Below are 16,019 nucleotides of genomic sequence, written 5' to 3'. Positions count from 1 at the left end.
AATCGTACAAAATATTTACATTTGTTTCGAAATATTTTAACGGATAAACAATGGATAATAGTTAGTCCTTTCAATGTTCGTCCGTGTGCGACTGCGTGTACATTCCATAAACGGAACAGGTAGAGACATCTGGAAAACGTCTGGTGACTCTGCTATACCGGCTAATTAGGATCGTTGAGTAATCTATAAATATCCCGTAACGAGAGATGGGCGTGTACATTGCGAAATAAGGTTAGAAAATTATCGAGATCTTTACATTCTATCTCATTCTGTATACACTTTAAATACGATGTTGGATTCGAGAATGGTTTTGCATCCTATCGAATCGTATCCCTCGTTTCAAAACTTTTCACTCTCGGTCGAATGTGGTTCGAAACGACGCGACGCCGGTTTACAAGAGACGTCCGAGTTCGCAGAAGACTCCGAAGAGCATTCGAGATGTCGAGATTGTAAATGTCTGGAATCGATGGTAAGGAATTCGCGGTTCATTTGAAACGACTCCGCCTGTAAACGAGTTGCAAATGAACCTGCTCTTCGAGGGGGAGACAGCTGTTTGACTTCATTTCGAGAATTTCAATGCAAAGCAAAGATCACGAAGTATAAGAGAGATTGTAAACTTATAAGTAGAGATATGTCCAAGGACAACGAACTTTATTCCACGGAATAAGAAACGCGTAAAATTGTTGTTAGATAATCGTCAATGATAATATTGAGTGAAAAATATTGATATTGATATTTTATATATATATTTTTTTTTAGGTTAGGTTAGGTTAAATGCTAGAATCATCGATTTACAGTTTTGCAATTATATAAAAGCATTCGAATATTTTTCTTTGAAAACCTAAGTACGAATATACGAGTTTATTTATGTATATCGAGATATAAATTTTATCTAAACGATCTAGTTTCGTTACGATCGATAGTTTTTTAATTCATCGAGACGATAAAATAATTTATTAATCGGAAGGTTATGAAAAAAAATTGCTCGAGTAGAAATTTTATCGGGCGCTTGCAGCGTGTTATTGCATCATTAAAAAGTTATTGAAATAATATCGTGTTACCGATGTAGAAACTCGACGGAATTAACGTCATTTCCCATGGAAACGCGGTATGCCATGCGCGCCGCAAAGACATAAATTAACTGCGTTTCCATTGGAGACACGCGCATGCGCAATTTATAAGTTGCGTGTACTGCTTCGATCGAAAGTGTTTCGATAAATTTTAACCGATCGAAATTTTTCATTATATTTTTATATTGTGTGATAATTAAGTAGAATAAACAATACGTGGAATTGTTTTATTAATCGCACAAGTATAGAAAAGGAAGATTGTACAAAGTATTATAACAGTGACGGAAAGTTCGGATTCTTAGTGAAGAGAGGTTATATATATATGCGTCCTTCAGGTGTAAGCCTTTCTTTTCTGTTCAAAAAATATAAAGAATTTTTTCTCGTTAAGATTTCAACGCTGGAGGTTGTTCTTTGTTGTGGGAATGAACAGTTTATTCAAGGTCATCCAAGGGTTATATACCTCTTCCTTTATCTATTCTTTACTTTCTATTACCAGTTTTAAGCTCAAAAAAAGTGAACATAATTTATAATTTGTTGTAAAAAGAATTCAAAACCAACAATGGTAGAGAATTCACGCCTATATTCGTGAAAAGAATTCAAATAAATATTGCAAAGTGAAAAAGTACGTACAAAAGTTATGATTAAATAATATCAAGTAAATTGTATTTCTTTTTGTTATACTATTTTTAATATATTTCATGCTCAAATTATAACATCAAAATAACGTTAATTGCAATTTTTAGAATAAATTCCATTTCTTTTCCTATATATAACTATATGCTTTTTCACTAAAGTATTTCAGTAGATTACATAGAGGTTAGATTAAATAAAATTATTCTAAGTTATCAATTATAGAGAAAACGTGCCTATTCTGTAATTGTTAAATGTACACAAGTATATATATATAGCTTTCATTTATTCACAACCGACCACCACCGTATTCCATTATTATCATAGCCACCAAATTTCATTGGCCGCATGTGTGCACGCGGCATTCAAATTGAGCGGTACTGTAAACGCTTATGGCAATTCGTCGGATGATTTATCACGTATCAAGAGGGGGCGACTGATTCCACGAATCGAGGCTACCCTAGGGCGTTTCAAGTGGAAACGTCGTAAAACCGCGTTCGGTCTCTATATATCGGCTAACCGCATTCCCATTCCAGAAACGTGCGAGTCAAGCGCCGCGACGCTTGGCGTCGTAAATAACATTCCCAACAATTAGCACGCGCGACAAAGGGGGCGTATAGAGCGCAAAGGAGCGGTTGCCATCTTTCCTCGTAGGCTCGAACATATACAGGGTGTTCCATTATTCGAACGCAATCGATTATAAATATATGATTCTATTACGCGTGCAATAATTGGAAGAAAATGTAAAATTTAAAATTTCTTTCTCGATTAATGATCATGATTTTGAGTGAAATTGGTTAATTTTTCAAATTTTTATTTTCTCGAAAATTAATTTTTCTTTCAAACGAGATAATTTCTATTCTTTCTCCTCGATTCATCGACACTTTTTCACGATTTGAGGGACACTCTGTACGGAATAATAGGAACGATTGTACTCGTGATTTTCGCAATGGCCCCGACTTACTCTCCATCAGCCATCTTCGTCCACCCAGTTAATTCGATCGTTCGCTACCCCAAATCGTTTAACCACCCTCTCTGCAATCGTCCACCCTCGAGGAATTAATCGTATTATAGGAGTATTTTTATTGGACGGATTACGAAACGATCTCCCTGTAATGGTCGTGTAAATTTTAAGGGCTCCGTGTTTCTACACGTTGTTAATGGCGGAAAATTTTCACAATTTATTTTTATAAAATTAATTTGATTCGTGATATTAATTTGTCATAAAACAATTATTATTTGCTCATAAATTTATACAAATTCCCGTTATTAAATAAAAAAAAAAAATATCGTATAGAAATAAATATTCTAAAATGTGTTAGAGAATTTTTAATTCGCATTTCAATCAAGCAAACGACGATATCTTGTAAAGTTAATAATTAGACAAGTTTAATTTTTACTCGCGAGAAAAAAAAGAAAATAACTACCATACCGTACGAGACGCATTGACATAATTAAATTGCTCAATAATCTCCGTGTTCTTCCGCCTTCTTTAAATTCCAAGCGTTATAAAAAAAAAAAAACAACAACTTGCAACAACTCGACTCGAAGCGAATCGAAGTAGAACACGGGATCGAGAGAAGTGGAAAGAAATGAACTTCACGGACCGCCCATAGCTGGCTTATCATCGGGCGCATAAATAAAAAGAAAAAAAAAAAAAGAAAAGAAAAGAGAAACTCGAAGGAGAATCGAAAATATATAAAAATTCGAAGCGAAAATCTTTGCCGTAGTATTAACGTTTTCGAATATATTCGCACCGTCGGTTTCTCCAATCTTTATCAAAGGATACTGGCTATCCTACTATCCTCTCTCCAATGTAAAGAACTCGAGAGAAAAAGATAAGAGGAGTGGGGGGGGAGAGAGAGTGTTGGTTGGTCGGTCCCAATGGCGTGCTCCTACTCCTCCCGTCCGAAGGTTCGAATAGTTCTCCGTTTATGTTCCGCATTTATTGTTATTAGCCCGCAGTTATCGCGACCAAGTATATTGACTTAAAATTGAGCATGCATGTAATGTATCCGTACTATCCGATATACACGAAGTTCGATATACTTGATATAAATTATATAATTTCAATTTGGATGAAATGTAAAAATTTTTTGAACACCCGGTATCTCGATGAACAAAAAGGAATTTATTTTATTTAAATAAGGGGAAAGATTCGAGTGATTTATAGAAATTAGAATCGATGAAAAAAATTTGTTCGAATATTTGTTTGTTTGTTCGCGATACGTTTAAACCCATCACTTACGCTTACGATATAGGATGAAAAATATTCGTATTATTAACTGGATTAAGAATCGTGATATTTTTTTTTTTTCTTTATTTTTGTTTCATTATATATATATATAAGAGATGGAAATATCTCGAAGGCATCGATTTTTAGATCGAAAAGTGGTCTTTTGATATACAATAGAGAGAGAATCGAGTCTTTGTCGGTGAGTTTGGCTCTCGCATTCCATTTGGTATTAAGGTCGCGATTTTCGTTCGAATCTCGACTTGGAATCTCAATTCCACTTTTTTCTCGGCTCTCTTTCGCGTCGACTGCAAATGAAACGTGAATAAAGTTTTGGTATAGCGGCTACGAATAGTATTTGCATATTATTGAATTTAATATTGGTGGTATATATGAAAGAAATACATTTAGAAATAAATTAATCGTTTTTAAATACACAATTCAGATAATCAAGTTTCAAGTATTATTGTATACTATATTAATAAAATTTTAAAAATCTATATAGATTATAAATATTTATAATCGTCTCGCGTTAACGAATAATCAAAATTTTATTGATATATTCTAAATTATGGTTACAAACAGTTTATGGAATTACAGTTAAAATATTAGTTGTTACAAAATTAGGAACGATATAGCTTATTTCTTATTTAAATCGTCACCCTTGATTCCGTAATCATGCCCGACTCGAATTTGACTGACTTTAAAACGAAGGGAACGAACCTTCGCCTCCCGCTACTTTCTATTCCACCTTCAGTCTCGAATTTTCCTCGTATATTCTCGCCTCCCTTTAATTTTCGACCCTTCGTAAGCACCTTGAATTTCTTTCGACAATATCTCTAGCAACTCGCCATAACTGCGATAAATTTACGAAAAACTTGGTTTAACTTTGATAAAATTACGAAAAACTTGGTGCGAGTTTAAGTTTCTTCGACTATGCTGTATTATTTATTATATCTGTTAATAAATGATTGGTATGAAATAATGGAGAAGATTTGAAAAGAATCAAGAAGAATATAAATTAATGTATTATAAATAGATTGCTCATATTTGTGCAAATTGAAATTTTCATCCGAATCTGATTATAAAAATGGAATTTCGTATATGACGTGCATTTAAATTTTCTCAATTTAATTCTCAATAAATAATGGTGTATAATAATATTTTCTGTGCCAGAGTAGTTTATAAAAAAAAAATCTAGAACGTTTCAACTTGTATCATGTAGCCAGAATGAGAAATCAATCGCCGAATTTTCTCCTGCAAGACTCTCCGAGACTCTTTCAAACGTCGTTTTCCTCTCGCCATTACCGTACTTACTCGCAGCACGACCAAATTAGTGGAACGAAGAGGTACAGAAAACGAAAAGAAGAGGAACGGAGACGATCAACGCGCCGCATACCGGTATAGCCAGCAACCAGCAGCCGAGTATCATCGGACCGGCTACGCTCGAGTTTCTTAATGTAATTTTCCTTTTTTACCTCCATTCGCTTTACGATCGAAACTTTTGCCCTCTTCCACCTCCTCTCCCTCGCTCGTGTTCCTGTCCTCCCATCCCTTTCCCTTCCACCCCTCCCCTCTCCATTTCCTTTTCTTCTTCCTCCTCGACTCGTTCTCCCGCCTCTTCGTGGTCCACCTTCGCGCGCCCCATCCTTTCCCTCGTCTTTCCTTTTCGTCTGCTCGAACGAGCCGTTCGAGCACGAGTTTGCGAACTTTCGTGATTCTATATTACGCGTTGGCCCCCTGTCTTATGCTTTCCTCTTGCGTCGTTTTCTTCCTCGAATCTCGGTCCGCAGACTGGCCGTAATTATGCATCCAAGTTGGAAGCCCGATTAAACGATATTTTAGATAGGAAGTGGGAAAGAATGCCTCTATCGAATTCTGTTTCCTTGCATTTTTAAGGCCGGTCTACACTGGCCGACCGTGTTCCCATGAATAAGATAAATTGAAATAAAGCGAAGTAGAGTGATAACAAATAAGAAATTGGAAAGTCTACAAATAATTTGCAGGTAATTCTTAATTAGATATAGCATAGATCTAAAGAGTAGACAAATAGATTCTTAATTAGATGTGGGGAATAAAACTAGGAATGGAAAGAAAACCAAGTAGCCATCTTTGATTAGTGGTGCACTCTGTAGAGAAGTTTAGATATTAGTAATGGCATGCTTTGTAGAAGTTTATAAAGTTATCGTTGAAATTTGGTTTCATCTTCGATTTTAACACAGTGAAAAGAGATTATTCTTTAGATCCATGATTGTATATTGACCTAAATTTTGCCAAAGTATATCGGGTTATACGTAAACGTGCACGTGATACATTGTTGAAAAATACGAAGAGTAGATCAATCTTTATTTTATGATGCGTTTGTTGAATACGTTCACGTGTTTGATTGGAATAACAGAAAGTGTGTTCACGCTGATTTTATTTAGGCTCTTTCGTAGTGGATCGAGATTTTAAATCTAGCGGATTTTGATTGAAGATTAAACGAAATTGTGAATCGAAATGTCGAAACTGGTTCGTGTATATTTATGGAATCGGTTCGGTAAATTTTACGAGTCAGAAACTGTTATAAACACAATATTAATACAAGGTTCATTAAATGACGTCATTTAATGGCGCATATGGCTATTTTAGTAATGCATAAATGAATAACTTTTGATAGTTGTTCTTCTTTGAGCGTACTTATTTTTTACACAGACACGAAAAAAATTTGATTTTATTTAAAAAATTATTTATTATTTCTATTAACTTGATAATTTTCAAGTGAAATAATATCAATTTCTACGTTCTTAATAATATCAAATTTTCCTCTCGTTTTACGAGAACAAATAACGTGCCATTTTAATTACGATTTCCGATTAAAATTATACGTACATTTTATATACATATTTATACACATCAATACCGATTAAAAACTGATTATCTTTAACAGTAAGAATTTCTGCAACTTAATATTCTATCAATTAACACTTGCGATCTGTACTTCACTTTATTACATCCTCAACGATTTAAAATCGAAGCTTTATTCACGAGGTAAACAATTTCCAATGGAAGAAATCAACCGTATTCTCGATGCAATTGAGTATTATTTGCATACACTATTCTCGATTTCTTGCGAGAAGGGAGAAAAAAAAAAAATATCGGTGAATCGACATGAAATTAAAATCAACGAAATACTAACGGACGACGATCCTATCGAACGCATTTTACAAGGTTATCGACGGAGAAGAAGGTATGAAGATAGCAAAGGGAAGAAAGGGAAAAGCCGCGGCTTCTCGCGCGGCCACTTAAACATCCAGGCGGTAGAGAATTTACGTATCGAGGAGTAGAATGCGAGAAAAAGGGTGGAGGGAAGGTGCCACGGGAAGAAAGAGACGCAGGATGGTCTGCATATAAAGTGGACACGAAATGAAGCGGGTTACGTTGCTTGGCTGGTATAGGAGCATATGCCTCCCTCCTCCATCCGTGAAGTTTGCCTCGCCTTTTTACTCGGTGTACATTTCGTTTACATAGGATCCACGTGCAAGCGGGCGTGCAAATGCGAATATACGCTATGGAACGTGTACATGCTTGGCCGTGTGTGCACAATGTATACAGGGTGAGTCATACAAAGTATTGTTTTTTTTTTCTTTTTTTTATGATATAATTCTTTTTTTTAAATTATACAATTTATAATTCAAAGTGTAACATATTTTCAGGAGGCATTAAAAGTAAAAATTGAAAAAATTCTTCTCTTCGTTCTTTTGAGGATATTATAGATATATTATTGTTTTTTGTTATTTGGCTCTCATCGAATCTAATAAAAAATACTTTTTTTTTATTCTACGTAGATAAAGTATTATGGAAAATAGGAAGAAAAATATGTGGTCATAGTTACTCTGCAACAAGTTTTTTTTATGGAGATGCATTTGGAAACTGAAAATATCATTCTCCCTATTTTCTTTCTCTTCTCTGCATAATTAATTTCTAAATTTTCATTATATATAGTTTAAATTATTTATCAATTTGAAAAATTCTGTAAAAAAAATTGAATCCCATGAATGAAGTATTTTTAAAACAATTTTATCATCATTAATAATAACACTGTCGACCACATTGAGTATAAAAACAAAAAAAGCACATATCTGCCACAATCTCCAAAAGAATAGCTCGTACACAACATTTCTCATGGCTCACCCTGTATACGGAGAAGAGTGTAAGAAAAAAAGAGGCCGTATTCCGTGCACCGTGTTGGTGGGCAGGGACAGAAGAGAAAGAGAGAAAGAGAGAGAGAGAGAACAGAATCCACGTAAAGGCAGGGCATCCACCACCACTACCAGCAACAAGAAAGGAAGAAAGAGGGACAGAAAGAAGATCGAGGCTTGGTTAAAAGCGCGCAGGGTGCTCACAATGGCCGACGATTTTCAACTTTTGCTATCGCCTAGCCGAGAATGGAAAATGGAGAATCCCAACGCTGAATACATATATATATATATATATATATATATATATATATATATATATGTATATATATCTACACTGAACTCATTTACTTTGAAAGTTTCTCGAGAGCCTCCTTGCATCTCTTTTCACCCGCGTTTACCGTTTTCTCTATCTTCTTTTCATCCCGCCGTTACCTTCGAGGAGGAGATATTCCCGTGGATCGAGCGTGAAACGCACTCCTGCCAATTATCGATGGAGATTTCATGGATTTTGCAAATTAAAGGATTACACGCGAGATCGATTCGAAGGGAAGAATCGAAATGCAAAATCGATTTTAAACGGTTCCTTTTTTTTTTTTTAATTTGTTAAGTTTAAGTAATATCTGTTTCAATTTTTTCTTTTTTCAGCTTACTGATATAAAAATGATTTTTAACGATCATTGGAATATTTTAAAAGAGGAAATAAATTATTTATTATTCTTTCTTGTTTAAATGTAGAAAGAATTTATTAAGAAAATTATGCGAGTTTATTTTTGGAAAAAATTGAGGGAATGAACAACTTGCATATGATTTATGGTTTGCATTTTATAAATATCCATTGTGATCAATTGAAAATTAAATAAATGATATAAACGCATGAGGAAATGAAGTTGCATCATTCATTTTGAAAGTAATGCATGCTTATCTTTCAAAATCTAATAAATATTTGATGATTCAAGAAATATTGAAAATTTAAGCTAATTTAGAACTTGAGGAATTGATGCTCAAGAATAAATATTGAGATTAAGCAAGGACATTTTATTTTTTCATACAATTGTTTTTACTTTTCATAAAAACTATATATATACACACACATAATGAATTAATAATATTGTTGAATTAATGGATATACACACATATAATGAATTAACAATATTATTGAATTAATGGACATACACATATATAATGAATTAACAATATTATTGAATTAATGGACATACACATATATAATGAATTACCAATATTGTTGAATTAATGGACATACATACATATAATGAATTAACAATATTGTTGAATTAATGGATATACACACACATAATGAATTAACAATATTATTGAATTAATGGAGATATATATATATTATTTTCCATCCATTTTTTCTTCCAAAAAGAAAAAACTCCATCAAGAGTAAAAAAAAGGCACGTATCACGACGAACTTTTCTTTCCTTCTTCATCTGGTTCTTAACTTCTTCCCAAAAAATCCGCTGCTCTTTTTTTCCAGATGAATTCCCTCGAGCAACGTCACTTTAATTCCATATACGACCACCATCGTTCAAACTTCATTCAAACTCCTCCAACCAGGTACCAATTCAAAATACATTTCCATAAAATTAGAGAGAGAGAGAGAGAGAGAGAGAAGAAACTAATCTTCATATCAAAAAAAAAAAAAAGAAAAAAAAAAGTGTTCAAGTCAACTCCAATTGACCGAAAGGATCAAGCCTGGGCTTAAGGAAGATTTGGTGAAGTAGAAAGTATAGGTAGCCAGCTATAAATCAGGCCCATGGAAGGATTACGTGAACGTTGTTGGCAATGATGGCGCGTACCCCGCCGAATTCCCCGGTCAGTAAATGTCATCGTAAAAATATAATCGCGCTAATGATAAGCAAATGGAATACAAAACGCAGGTACATGGAGGCTAACGATCGTCAAAAGTCAGGAAGCTCGGTCGTAAATTCGTCTAAGACATTTATAGACGGACACCTCGCGGCCGGAAATTCTTCCTAGACTCTCTAGCCGAGAGGAGGTCTTTGCGACCAGACCTAACCTAATCTCACGAGTGATCGTTAATTTGACAACAGAGTTTCTCGAACTGTGTAAGAATTGGATCGTAACGTCCAGGCCTGTCTCGTTAATTGTTTGAACGATTTATCGAGTTGGTTGGACAATGGTAAGATTGTACCAAAGGTTACTTGGCTGCGATCCAAATACTGATCCTAAAAGCTGTCTTGGAACGTACTGATTCCATGATTATTTGGCACAAAGAAAGTGGTCTTGTAAGAATATTCAATTATTAATGAATTATTAATAAACGTTTATATATATATTTTTTTTATATGAAAATCAGAAATTTGTTATTTTTCTTGTGAGAAATATTTTTAATTTCTGTAAAAGAAGTAATTCTATTTGTAATTTTTATATGAAACAAGATAAATAACACAAACAATTGGTTTATTTAATTTTCTCAATTATGCATCCTCAGAATATTTATTATTCTTTCAATTGCAGGGTTATGGTTTTTTTTTCATTTAAAGAAGAAAGGAAGAAAATTTACTGATTTGAAAATTCTCTTTGGAATCTTCAGAAATTTGTTATTTTTCTTGTGAGAAATTATAATGCTGAAATATTACAAGAATTATAATGCTGAAATATTAAGAAAGAAAGAAAATTTATTGATTTGAAATTTCTCTTTGGAATCTTCAGAAATTTGTTATTTTTCTTGTGAGAAATTATAATGCTGAAAAATTACAAGAATATTTTTAACTTGTGTAAAAGAATGCTACACAAATAATTAGATAAATTTTTATCAAATGATTTATTTAATCTTTTCAATTTCAATTGCAATTATTATTTCAATTGCAGGGTTGTTGTTGTTCATTTAAAGAAGAAAGAAAGAAAGTTTACTGATTTGAAATTTCTCTTTTGAATCTTCAAAAATTTGTTATTTTTCTTGAGAAATTATAATGCTGAAATATTAGAAGAATTATAAGAATATTTTTAACTTGTGTAAAATGCTACAATTCTATTTCTAATTTTTATATGAAACAAGATAAACAACACAAATAACTAGATAAATTTTTATCAAATGGTTTATTTAATTTTCTCAATTTCAATTGCAATTATTATTTTAATTGCAGGTTTGTTGTTTTCTTTTGTCATTTAAAGAAGAAAGGAAGAAAATTTACTGATTTGAAAATTCTCTTTGAAATCTTGGAAGAATTATAAGAATATTTTTAACTTATGTAAAAAAATACTACAATTCTATTTCTAATCTTTATATGAAATAAGATAAATAACATCAACAACAAATTTTTATCAAAGGTTTATTTAATCTTCTCAATTTCAATTGCAGGGTTGTTGTTTTTTTTTCATTTAAAGAAGAAAGGAAGAAAATTTATTGATTTGAAATTTCTCTTTGGAATCTGCAGAAAATTGTTATTTTTCTTGTGAGAAATTATAATGCTGAAAAATTACAAAAATTATAAGAATATTTTTAACTTGTGTAAAAGAATACTACACAAACAGATAAGATAGATAAATTTTTATCAAATAATTTATTTAATCTTCTCAATTTCAATTGCAATTATTATTTCAATTGCAGAGTTGTTGTTTTCTCTTTTTATTTAAAGAAGAAAGGAAGAAAGTTTACTGATTTGAAATTTCTCTTTGGAATCTTCAGAAATTTGTTATTTTTCTTGTGAGAAATTATAATGCTGGAATGTTACAAGAATTATAAAAATATTTTTAACTTGTGTAAAAGAATACTACACAAACAGATAAGATAGATAAATTTTTATCAAATAATTTATTTAATCTTCTCAATTTCAATTGCAATTATTATTTCAATTGCAGGGTTGTTGTTTTCTCTTTTCATTTAAAGAAGAAAGGAAGAAAGTTTACTGATTTGAAAATTCTTTTTGGAATCTTCAAAAATTTGTTATTTTTCTTGTGAGAAATTATAATGCTGGAATGTTACAAGAATTATAAGAATATTTTTAACTTGTGTAAAATGCTACAATTCTATTTCTAATTTTTATATGAAACAAGATAAACAACACAAACAACTAGATAAATTTTTATCAAATGGTTTATTTAATCTTCTCAATTTCAATTGCAATTATTATTTCAATTGCAGGATTGTTTTTTTTCATTTAAAGAAGAAAGGAAGAAAGTTTACTGATTTGAAAATTTTCTTTGGAATTTGGAAGAATTATAAGAATATTTTTAACTTCTGTAAAGGAAGTAATTCTATTTCTAATTTTTATATGAAACAAGATAAATAACACAAATTACTTACTTAATTTTCTCAATTATGCATTCTCAGAATATTTATTATTATTTCAATTGCAATTATTATTTCAATTGCAGGATTGTCGTTTTCTTTTTTTCATTTAAAGAAGGAAGAAAATTTACCGATTTGAAAATTCTCCTTGAAATCTTGGAATTCAGCTCGAATTTACCTCGAATTTCAGAGGACGAACGGTAGCCCACAGCATGGTATCGAAACGATATCGAAACCCATTCACGTATAGTTTCTCTCACGGGATCGGGGGCTTTCCATCAGTCCCACGCGGACACCGATGCAAATCGTAGCACGAACGGTGCAAGGAAGATGATACAAAGTGGCCGTAAAAATTCCTATCGCACTCGAGAGATAATGGAGGGTTGTATATCCAAGGCAAAATCGATCTCCCTCCCGAGAATTGAATTCTTACCAAGATTCCGCTATTACTCCTATTTTGAAAATCTTTAAAATCTAGAAGATAGATAGAAAAGAAGAAGGAAAGTAAAATTTCTTTTATTATAAAAGAGAATTTATTTTTAATTATTTCAAGTTACATTCTTCTTGATTTATGTAAGTACTTTCAATTAGAGATATTTGTCATTCATACATCTTTTTTTTATTATGTGAAAAGTTTAGGAATTATTAACTTGAAAAATTATATTTGTAGAATTATTTCTGTTTCATTATTCTTTCTTAAAAATTTACTACAAGATTAATTTTATTCTTTCAAATACATATGTAAACATATTTAAATCTGATTCTATATAGGAAATACTTGTGAATAATATTAATATCGGTTATATACAAAGAAATGTTGAACGATTGCAAAGAAGGATGAGAAGAAAGGGATTTATTTTCTCAGAAAATTCTCGAATTGCTTAAACGATTGCCATGGAACGTAAGGCATGCCATCGATCTTCCTGAAGACACGGATCGATCAAACGAGCAACCAATGGCCGTGAAAGGACGACACGCGACACGAATTCGTAAACTTGTTCCTACACTTTCCTCCTCTTTGCTCGTAGCCTTTGCTTCGTGGTTAATTAGCAAACCAAATTGTAACTTTGGCCGGGAATCGTCGCTCCTCCACCAGCGAAAATCCGACTTTTATTACTCTAACCGCGTTCTAAGTGTAAATTATGAAATCCTAGGAGGAGGAGATTCCAAGATTCTCCACCTCTATGATCATAAACCTTCCGTCGCTTATAGAATTTCTAATTCGTTCGTCGATTTGATCAGAAACTAATTTCAGAAAGCTTGCAGAATTTTGTACTTGGAAATTACTTACAATCTTATCTTTATACATTATATATAAAGCATTGAACTAGCATTGAATAATTATATTTGTGAGTGTGGTTCTAAATATCAAGATTCAATTTTATGACTAGTTATGAAAGTTATCAAAGGATGAAATTTTAAATTAAATATTATTTTCATGCATAACTATCTTTGACGACATTTTAAAAAGGTAATCATTAGCTATTAGTAAATTCAGTAATATATATATTATTATATAACAATATATATAACAATTATATATGTTATATAATATATAACAATTACTTGATTAACTTGAAGAACAACTTGGAAGTTAAGAAAGTATTTCAAAATTTCTGGAATAAATTTATTTTCTATATTCCATTCGTCCAAAATCTTCCAAAAGATAAAACATACATATTGTTTCAGAAAATTGTTAAGAAGCGAGGAAAAAATCGTATCGACTAAAATTCAGTCGCTCAAACGAGCTGTCTACCCTTCAGTATCGAGGGGTGAGAATATGTGTGAGGAGCGCGGATCTCTTTGCCATCAGATTGCTATGAACTAATTTAGCCCCTATCCAATCTTGACGGGGCTCGCTGGTGCGTTCCGCGCCGTTTTTAGATTTAACCTACCCAAATATGCAAATTGCAGCCGGAGCGCATAGCCGCCCGAGGAAGATTCCTCGAGGAGAATGGCCGATTCGAAGAGGGGAGTGGGGTGCATAATCCTCGCCCATGGGAGATTGTGGGCGGCCGAAATGAAAGAGCAAAAAGGATCTTTGCCGGGGAGCGAGTGTACGCGCGGAGAACGAGAATACGTGAGATAGAGGAGGAGAAAGGAGGCAGCGCGAATTGGAAGTGGAAGAAGGATGGAGAGGGAGGAGAGGAGGGAGGGAGGGAGGGAGAGGATCCATTTGGATCTCGCATCGAATGCACACGTGCGTAACGGTGTTCCACGATCAAGAAAAGTCGAGGAAAATGAGAAGTTGTGACTGTTCGGAATCCTGGTATCAAGTCGTGGCTATTGTATTCGAATTTTCTTTATGGATATGGATATGGAAAGCTTTGAATTCTTTATTGTGAGGATTGTGATAGAAATTGTGAAGATTTAGGAGTTCAAACGAAGAAAGGATGTGCAAGGAGAAAATTGAACGGAAAATAGTTTCAATTGAGATTAAACATATCCTTATTCGATTTAAAAAATTATTAACTAATTACTCGTCGTCAATCGTAAAGCATTCTTTCTATAATTTTTCTTCAAATATCTGCAACACGTTATAATCAACTAGAACAAGTGTAAATACTCGATTGAATTGATATAGGATAGGACAAAAGATTGTAAATAATGTTTTACTATGCAATAATTTTTGCGATGTTTTTCTTTTTTAAATTTACACAAAACGGATATTAAAAAAATTCGAGATTATACAAATGGTGAAAGTGGCTCGATTTATCTCGTGGTGGATCCTTGGCGGGATATCTCGAAAAAAAGAGGCGAGAATATACTGCAGAACGTCTGTTTAAATCGCGCTTTTAACGCACTCTGAGAGAGATCATGGTGTACACACACGGTTGAACTTTCGACCTACAAACTCTTTGCGACGATGATTTATGCGTAAGTTATGGTTTGTGAGCGAGTAAAATCGCCGATTATACAGGCCTACGCGTAGGAATCCGCGTCATCCTGATGAAAACCTTAATAAAGCGGCTTAATAAATTAACCTTTTATGTCCAGCACGAATTCGGTAATACGTAAGTAGGTAACGCGTACGTACCGATTGCGTCACGTTTTTACGTTCGAGTATTATGTCGGATTTGTGTGAAATACGAACTGAAGCTGCTTTTATATTACGGTGTAGTGTTCAAGGAGTAGTTAATTTACTGTTATTCGCGATATAATTTAGTTTTTTTTTTTGTATTTATGAATATTTAAGTGAAAACGTTTGAAAAAAGTATAATAGATTTAGGCTGAAAGGAAAGAAGTTAGGTTAGGTTCGTGACTTTCGCAGTTAGTTAGTATATACAATAGTATATATATATTGTTGTTAGTATATACAATATTTAATTACATTTTTCAATCGTTTTTGGATTGCTTTTTAAATTCATCAAGTGGAACGTACTTCGATTTTTGTTGTCGCATCGAATGTGTTAAACTCGGTCGGTAAGGGTGTGAAAGCGTAAATACACGTCGTTCGTCTGCACATAATTCCAACGATGTTCGCGTGTGCTCGATCGTTATTCCAGTTTTCGAGCATTCGTATCGAAGACAGCCTCATAGATATATCCCCAGAGCTGGAGGAAAGACGATTTTATTCCCTATAATCCCGAGAGGGGTGTAGTAATATACCAGTAATATGGGCGCCATAC

The 16,019-nt window shown here is 33.0% G+C and overlaps 1 protein-coding gene and 2 long non-coding RNA genes across 4 annotated transcripts in view; 2 read left to right on the top strand and 1 right to left on the bottom strand.

Annotated features, from left to right (window-relative positions):
* LOC102656349 overlaps positions 1–16,019 on the bottom strand; it is a 247,967-nt gene that overhangs the window by 85,818 nt on the left and 146,130 nt on the right. The window lies entirely within an intron of this gene.
* Positions 9,451–10,657, top strand: LOC107965723. The gene is made up of 3 exons (XR_001706092.2): positions 9,451–9,692; positions 9,783–10,384; positions 10,617–10,657. It is a non-coding gene; the product is annotated as an uncharacterized LOC107965723 (long non-coding RNA).
* LOC107965724 lies at positions 12,329–15,016 on the top strand. 2 transcript variants are annotated; one of them, XR_001706095.2, is made up of 4 exons: positions 12,329–12,350; positions 12,477–12,963; positions 13,162–13,861; positions 14,080–15,016. It is a non-coding gene; the product is annotated as an uncharacterized LOC107965724 (long non-coding RNA). The 2 variants fall into 2 exon arrangements; XR_001706094.2 differs by lacking the exon at positions 12,329–12,350 and having other exon boundaries at positions 12,364–12,963.

This window comes from Apis mellifera, linkage group LG16 (assembly GCF_003254395.2).
Source record: "Apis mellifera strain DH4 linkage group LG16, Amel_HAv3.1, whole genome shotgun sequence".
Lineage (NCBI taxonomy): Eukaryota > Metazoa > Arthropoda > Insecta > Hymenoptera > Apidae > Apis > Apis mellifera.
This window is presented reverse-complemented; position numbering and strand designations above follow the sequence as displayed.